The sequence below is a fragment of the Carcharodon carcharias genome, chromosome 2, assembly GCF_017639515.1.
Source record: "Carcharodon carcharias isolate sCarCar2 chromosome 2, sCarCar2.pri, whole genome shotgun sequence".
NCBI lineage: Eukaryota > Metazoa > Chordata > Chondrichthyes > Lamniformes > Lamnidae > Carcharodon > Carcharodon carcharias.
Window position 1 is genome coordinate 20,423,990 of NC_054468.1, and position 6,000 is coordinate 20,429,989.

The 6,000-nt window shown below is 41.5% G+C and overlaps 1 protein-coding gene across 2 annotated transcripts in view; it reads left to right on the top strand.

Annotated features, from left to right (window-relative positions):
- Positions 1-5,612, top strand: part of LOC121275438 (glutathione hydrolase-like YwrD proenzyme) — a 90,896-nt gene extending 85,284 nt beyond the window's left edge. The window contains exons 11-13 of one of the 2 annotated variants that reach the window (XR_005942424.1): positions 3,307-3,402; positions 4,546-4,635; positions 4,725-5,612. The gene's annotated coding sequence lies outside the window, so the exon portion shown is untranslated. Of the gene's footprint in view, positions 1-3,306; positions 3,403-4,545 lie in introns of both variants that reach the window. The other variant, XR_005942423.1, reaches the window with a different exon arrangement.
- The last annotated feature ends 388 nt before the right edge of the window (positions 5,613-6,000 follow it).

The following is a 6,000-nucleotide window of genomic DNA, read 5'->3' on the forward strand; positions in this document are numbered from 1 at the left end:
TCCACTGGGAGGGTAAAATTCTGCCTTTTAGTTTCCAACCTTCACCTTTAGGCAACAATGCTCTATTCCAGAAAACCAGATGGTCAAGGATAGAACTGGAGCCAATCTTTACACACTTTTCTGAGCATTTGTTTGCAGAGAAACAAATTACAAACGTACACTCTCACCAAATCTCACAGTTTCAGTCTTTTCCATTCTTTGGCCGGGGCACAAATGAATCCACAGTTAATGCCCATCACCTGTATACTATTAAATACAATTAACACAAAGACCACTGAAGAAACATCTGTTCCCACAGTGCTTCTTACAGCACTTTACTACCTCATTACCTCTGAGGTCAGCTTTCAATGAAATCGTACTACCTCCATGCCCTTCTCCCCGAACAGAATCAACCCACCTAACTTGGCAACGACTGCTCAATTCAAATCAGAGAGTTGAGGCAGGAGCAACACTTATGAATAATCACTAGACCATCTTCCCCCACAAGGTCTTGAGGGCACTGATCCAGACACCTGGTTAAAATTCTAATCTACACCTGCCTGTCTGCTTTCCAATGAATTAAATCCCTTGACAGCAGCAACTGGGTCAATAGCACTACTTTAAACACATTACATCGAAATCCCTCTGTGTCAGATGGTCTGAAGTACTGAATTTGCCAGTCACCCATCTAAACGAACAATACCACAGTGATGGCTGTTTTTTTTTAAAGAAGGACTACAAATTTTGGATTTTTTTTTCACCATCTTTGTGGTTTATTTAATCCAGTGTGCTTTTACGTTCCTATCTATCTGTACTGGAACCTGTGCTTGTGGAAGTTGGTATGTAAGATCTGTGTGTAACATCAGACTACCCACGGGTGGTAATAGATAATCCTCACACTGGTAATGTAGTCACATCATTTGGAGTGACAGTTCTACATTTTTAGTATTTTTAAAATATTTACATGAATTTGCAACTCAGCCAAATCAATTCTGCTAAATTTTATTTTCATGGTTTCTGTGTTGTAATTGTAAACTTATGGCTCTTCAGAAGCAGCATTATAGTTCTCTGTTCGAAAATCTTTTTCTTAGCTTCCAACCTTCACCTTTGGGCAACCATTCTCCATTACCATTATTCATTACCAGAAACCGGTTGGTGAAGGATAGAACTGGAACAAGTCTTTACACACTTTTATATTTATTTGCAGAGTTACACATTACAAGCATATGCCTCCTAACCCAGCAGCCACAGTTTCAGTCTGTGTCTAGTTATAGGGGGCTCAAATGAATGCCTAGTTCATGCACACTGCTTGCATACAAAAAGCACAATTAATATACAATTAACAACCATGGTCAATGTGCTGCTCTTCTAGTTAGGAATTGCCAACAATGGGGTATAATCCCTGAGGTAACTTGTGGTGGAGGATCAACCTGAAGGTGGGACTATTAAGTAATGTTTAGTCTATGTTGATTTTAGATTGTTACAGTAAAAGTCTTAAAGCGTGAAAACTTGTCACGTGATTTTTTTCTGTCGGTCACTGGGGAATACAAATCTCTTAAAAGCTATTGGCCTCTATGGGGATTGTAACAATGCTCACAAGATAGTTACATATGTGGAATGCCATGCAGCCCATTTTAATTCATCCACCCAGAGTGTTCCTAACATCTCATTCCCCCATGAAGCAGAAGTAGCTGGGCTTATTGCCTGTAGTATTCTATTAAGAAGTTTATTCTGTACACTCAGGCACTTTGACACATAGAAAACAATTTCTACCGAAGCAACTATTTTGCATTCCATTAACTGGAATGGACCGTTTTATTGTTTTCTGCTTGTTCTCAGGCTTTCAATTAGTTAAAATGATGCAGACACAAAATGTAATCATTCTTTAGTACCATAGTTCCATCATGGAATAAAAGGTATAAATCTTAAATTACCCCCCCCCCCCGCAACATCAATGTAGTAAGAATAGTTGCAAGTTGTTTGACGGCTGCTTACCGACTGAGCTCACATAGGGAGGTGATCCCAACAAAAAAAACTGACGATTAACAAGAATATACAAAGGGTGTGAGCAATCAAATTGATAGTCTTCAGCTTTCACTCTGGCTTGGGACATTAATGCTTTTGCAAAGGGCCCATGGGACTTAGCAACACACAAGCTATCAGCAGCCAGTAAATATCCTACACACTGCAGTCTTTCAATAACTATAAATAAGCTTCAGAGTGCTGTATGAATGGTTTGGGAAATAAGTTAATTTGATTATATCGTGTGACAGACAATATGAGTCTAATTATAAGCTCCTGAGTTAGCTTGGTGGAGTTGCTCATTTGGAATTACAGATCCCTCTGACCTAATCGTCACTGTTATGGGGCTATCACATTGCGCACAAGGAAAACGTTCTCAGTGAGAAGTTACTCAAGTACACAGCAGTGATGAATGTGCCATTCAAATCGTCCTACATTAAACCAATCTCGACAAAGCAAATTAAAAGGAAAAACATATTCTGCGAACAATCTGACTGCAGTTCATTTAATTATTTAACTTGGCTTTTCAAAGATCACAGAATGGACAGTAACATAACAGTCATGTCTCGATTTCTACAGTTCTATCGTTTCATGGCATTGTTAGCTTGGTTAACATAGCATTGTATAGAAATTACAATAATTGCAACAGGCTCTTCAGTCTAAACAGACCATGTTGGTAATTATTTTTCACATTAGCAGCATCTGAATCCCATATTATTAAAAGCAGTTTCTCCATTTTTCTGTCTTTTATATCGATGCCACCACATTCTATATCTCTCAATCACTGAAAACAGTTGGTTTCTTTACTTTGTCCCATCCCTACATAATTTTAAACACCTCTACCAAAACATCCTTGAATGTCCCTTTGTCTAATGAAAAAACTCCAGCTCACTTTCCATATGTGTATTTCCTTAAACCAGACAGAATTCTAGTGAATCCACACTACTCTCTCTATTGCCTCAGTACCTCTGTGCTCCGCTAATTCCAACTTGTGCGTTCATGATATTTCCATCGCTCCGCCATTGACAGCCATGTGTTCAGCTGCCTAGAGGCTGAGCCCTGGAATTCCCTCCTGAATTTCTCTGCATCTCTACCTCTCTCTCTGTTTCTCTGTCTCTCTCTCTGCCCCCCTTCTTTGAGACACTCTTTAAAACCTATCTCTTTGACCAAGCTTTTGGTCATCTAGTGCAATATTTCCTCTAATAGCTTGGTTTCAGACATTGTCCAATTATGCTCTTGTGTAGCACCTTGGGCTATTTAACTACTTTAAAGATATTATTAAAATGAAAGTTGTTGTTGTTGTAGCATCTCCATCAGTCCAGGGAGCGCCAAGCGCATGTTAGTTGGCATGATCAAGACTTCAAGAGGAGGGGGAAGAAGGCCCGTGGATTCCAGAGCCAGGTAAGTCCAGGGTCTTGGGCAGGGAGAGATTGGGCAGGTTAGGGAGGGGGAGGCGGGTGTGCTGGGAGGGGGTTGGTTTCAGAGTTTCCGGTGGGTAGGAAGGAAGGAGCGAGTTCTATCTTAGGACGGCCGTCCCCTTCTGATCAGCAAAGGATAGACCCCAAAGGTAGAACACCCCCCTTTCTTCCCACCCTTGGAAGAATTTATTTAAAGGGTTGGAAGAGTCGGGGGTAACTGGGTTAGAGGAATTGGAAGGGGTAGCTGGGTTGGTGGTATGGGGGGTAACTGGGTTAGAAGAATTGGAAGGCGTAGCTGGGTTGGTGGTGTCAGGGGTAACTGGGTTAGAGGAATTGTAAGGGGTAGCTGGGTTGGTGGTATGGGGGGGTAACTGGGTTAGAAGAATTGGAAGGTGTAGCTGGGTTGGTGGTGTGGGAGGGTAACTGGGTTAGAAGAATTGGAAGGAGTAGCTGGGTTGGTGGTATGGGGGTAACTGGGTTAGAGGAATTGGAAGGGGTAGCTGGGTTGGTGGTATGGGGGGTAACTGGGTTAGAAGAATTGGAAGAAGTAGCTGGGTTGGTGGTATGGGGGTAACTGGGTTAGAGGAATTGGAAGGGGTAGCTGGGTTGGTGGTATGGGGGGGTAACTGGGTTAGAAGAATTGGAAGGCATAGCTGGGTTGGTGGTGTCAGGGGTAACTGGGTTAGAGGAATTGGAAGGGGTAGCTGGGTTGGTGGTATGGGGGGTAACTGGGTTAGAAGAATTGGAAGGGATAGCTGGGTTGGAGGAGTGGCGGAGGGGGCAGTGGTAGCTGGGTTAGAAGTGTTGGTGTGCAGTCAGGTAAAAGGAGTGTGGGAGGAAGTAGCTAGCTTTGAAGAATGCTGGGGTGTTTGGTTAGCGCGAGGTATTGTGCTGAAACCTCCAGGAATGCAATGTAGCCAGAGTTGGTGATCCACAGAACAATAACTCCATGATGTAGCAGGAAATGGCAATCTCATTCAGAGGGAGGGTAGATTGACTGATCTGAGGGAATGGAAATGCCATTTTGGTCCAACAGAGGTTGCTGTTATTGATTGGCTGAAACAATCATGGTATATTTCAATTAAAACACAACCACTTAATGGATTGTTTTCTTTTTAATTTGCAGATGCTTTTGCCAATAGTGATGTTCATTGGCCTCGATGACGGTGATTGCTGGGGTTGCTGTGGGAACAGGACTTGTGGCAAGAGCTGTGCAGTAAGAATTCTCTTGGTTTACTCCCCTGGTGACCAAGTCAGATTGGTTTGGTTGAGAGGATTGCTGAATTGTTGCCTCTTCTCTTTCAGCCAGGTGTAGGCCTTGGTTATTGTGGCTCTGATCGGGATGGCTGGTGGCGGATACTGTTTCAGTGTTTTGGCTCTGGGTTTATCGCATCACAGACCTGGGATGGCGCTATCCCTTCAACAACACCTACAGAGGGTCAGATAAACAATCAAATTTAGTATTTCCACCATTCAAGTGGAATTGTGAAGTGACAATATTTTCGGAGGAAGAAAGGGGAGAGGCAGTATAAACTATATTGTATAATTTTGTAAAATGTGGATCTTTTAGGAAAAGCAGGAGTGAAGAGACCTGGGGGTTAAATACACAAATCTTTGAAGGTGGCAGGACAAATTGATAAGACTGTTTTAAAAAAAAAGTTCAAGATCCTTGTTAGATATCAGATCCAACTTTCATTGCAAGTATTCCTAGAGGTTTTATGGCATGATGTCCCACAGCCCCACCCCTATGCTCCTGTCATCAATCGTCCAATATGTCCATCCTATTGACATACTTTCTTCCCAGATCAATTGGAAAGTGAGCAACCTCCTCATGATTCAATTGCATGATTCTTGATTCAGTTTCTTAAGACTGTAAGATAATCCTGAAGGATTGGCAGCCTTTGACCCTAGGTTCTGTAAATAGAGGCAAGGCACAAAATCAAGGAAGTTATATTGACCCTTTATAAATCACTAGTTAGGCTTCAGATGGAGTATTATGTTCAGTTCTAAGAAGGGTATCAGGGCCTTGGAGAGGGTGCAGAAGAAATCCATTAGAATTTTTTGTCAGATATCGATGTGACCTATGTACTTGGCACAGAGCTATGATTCTGGATGTGTTTTTTTTACAGCTTCTGTGTGCTGGAGTCCTGAAAAGTTGTGAAGGATTTGAATTGAATAAAGTCACCCAGTTTTAAACCAGAAAAGCCTTTATTTCAGAAAGCAGCTTGTTTTTTGAACTTTCTTGGATTTCCACAGCAGAGTGGAAGTGTTTGAGGAGCCGTGCGGTATATCTTTACTAAAGTAACAGCAGTTTTGCCTAGGGGTAATATTACTGGACTTTTATGGTTAAAAATCTATAAGGGAGTTATTACCAAGTAGTTTACTTGTATGTTCTGACCGAGTGAGATTTTTGGGGGGGATGTTTTGTAAGGCTGTTTCAACTGTGTAACTTTAATCTTATGTGCTTAAGTTTTTTTCTTTTTACTAAACCTTGTAATGTTTAAAATCCTAAAGGTGTTCTAGAGTTCTATACTTTTGGAGTCAGTAGCTTTTCCTCCTTATTTTTAAAATACAAAAAAAA